The 2,490-nt window shown below is 30.5% G+C and overlaps 1 pseudogene; it reads left to right on the forward strand.

Moving 5' to 3' along the window:
• The first annotated feature begins 384 nt into the window (after positions 1–384).
• Positions 385–2,046, forward strand: LOC113378268 (annotated as a pseudogene).
• Positions 2,047–2,490: the final 444 nt, after the last annotated feature.

Raw genomic sequence — 2,490 nt, forward strand, 5'->3', positions numbered from 1 at the left:
ATTTGAAGATTTGAAGTTGAATAATATAACGCATAAATCAATGTCATTTATTTAACAATAAAACACCTGAAATGAACATTAACATAAATTTATTAAAAATGTTTTTGTGGAAATTCATTTATTAAATATAAACAATGATACAAAATATAACTGCATTAAAAATATGATTATTCATAAAACACAAAAGTGTCATGAATATTGATTATTTTTAATGGATATTTATTAATACATATCAAGTATTTTTTTTATAACAATAACAAAGGCAAATTAACTTTCCTATTTATAACATCGTCACTCGATAAAATATTGTACAGCATCTGAACATATTTTATTCGTTGTTAATATATTTATTATCCATTATGAAATATTTATTTCTTCCTTCTGTGTTCAAAAACATTTTCAAATGAAGCAATGAAGCCCTCAAGATTTCAAGATCATTTGAATAGAATGCATCCGGATAAGAAGGATAAAAATGTTGACTACTTTCGAAATCTGGAAAAGAAGTATATTGCTCAGCCTAGTGTGTCAAAACTTTTTTCAGTAGCTGCTAAGCAGGACGATGACAGACTTCGAGCGTCATACAATATCTCTCGGTTAATTGCCCAAACAGGTAAACCACACACTATTGGAGAATCATTAATTTTGCCAGCAGTAAAAAAAGTTATAACTACTGTGCTACATAAACCAGCAGCAGATATAATTCGCAAAATTCCTTTGAGTAATAGTTCTGTGCGCAAAGACGAATTGATGAAATGGCTGAAAATATTGAAGAATTATTATGCAATCATTTGAAGTCTTGTAAATTTTCACTCCAATTGGATGAGTCTACTTTACCAAATAATGAAGCGTTGTTGTTGACTTACGTGAGGTTCATTAAAGATGAAGAAGTATGCCAAGAACTTCTATTTGTTAGAAATTTAGAGACAGATACAAAGGAGAAACCATATTCAAAACATTGGAGAAGTTTTTTGATGAGAAAGATATTCCATTGAAGAATATTATATCAGTTGCTACTGATGGTGCTCCAGCTATGAGGGTTGTTCAAAAAGGATTCATAGCCTACCTAAAAAATAAAATTCCCAATGTTCTTGCTGTGCATTGCGTGATACATCGACAGCATCTAGTTGCCAAAAACTTAAGTGAACGATTGCATCAAGCATTGCAACATGTCATCAGAGCTATTAATAAAATCCGACACAACTCTTTAAATGAGAGATTGTTCAATCAGCTGTGTACCGCTAATGATGAAGAATTCAACAGATTGTTATTTCACACAGAAGTGCGTTGGCTATCAAAAGGAAATTGTCTGACCCGTTTTTACAATCTGTTTGACTCCGTTGTAGAGTTTTTAGAAAATAAGGACACACAGTTGTGTAAAGACCTGATATCATCAAAAAATGATATAGCATATCTCACAGACCTTTATGCATTACTCAACAATATGAATCTACAACTTCAAGGCGATGGCTTTAATTTAATAAAAACAAAAAATATCATCGCTGCTTTTATAGCAAAACTGTTATTACATAAGAAAAATATTGGCAGACGGGAGTTTCATAATTTTCCAAATTTATCGGTATCGTGCAACGAAGACTTGCTCGTGTACTGCCAACATTTGGAAAATCTTCATGGAAATTTTATTGAAAGATTTCAAGATATTTTGAATTTGGAAATACCAGGCTGGGTATTAGACCCTTTTTCAAATGCATATGTAGAAGCATCAGCCCAGCTAGAAGAAGACCTTATAGAATTAACAACGAATGAGGAATTAAAAATCAAATTTAAAGATGGTTATCAACAATTTTGGCTACAGAAGTCAATTCAGCACTTATATCCTGGCTTGTGGTTGGTTGTTCAAAAATTTTTACTAGCATTTCCATCGTCATATTTGTGTGAACGTGGATTTAGCACTGTGACAATGCTACTTACTAAAAACAGAAATCAGTTGCAAATTACCAAACGCGGGACTTACGACTGTTTTTGAGTGAAATGGAACCTGATATTGACAAACTTGTAAAAAACCATCAAATTCATCCTTCTCATTAGAGTTTAAAAATAAAATTTTATATACTGTATCAATTTGATTATAATATATAAAATATATGATTAATGTCATAAAGTTGCGTTTTATTTGCTTTCACTGGTAAAAATGTCTAATTTAGAATGTAAGGTTGCATCAACTAATCACACTATAACTATATTAATAAAAGTAATAAAAGAAACAGTTTTCATATATTGTATAAAAAATTTGGTAGGGGGGCGATACAAAAATTTTGATCTTCAAAGGGGGCGATGGAAGAAATAAGTTTGAGAAACGTTGGTCTAGAATCTTGCTATGCAAATGTACAGATTTATTGACATTCCACATTGCATTTATTATTATCAAACATTATGATTATTCTGTCAAAATTTATATCTTTCCTTTCTATAACTTATTTAGTTACAAACTTTTGATGAAAACCTTTTCGATAACATTTTATTACTAAGCAA

Source organism: Ctenocephalides felis, unplaced genomic scaffold (assembly GCF_003426905.1).
Source record: "Ctenocephalides felis isolate EL2017-DRISC unplaced genomic scaffold, ASM342690v1 CF-g0.4_SCAFFOLD_01886, whole genome shotgun sequence".
Classification (NCBI taxonomy): domain Eukaryota; kingdom Metazoa; phylum Arthropoda; class Insecta; order Siphonaptera; family Pulicidae; genus Ctenocephalides; species Ctenocephalides felis.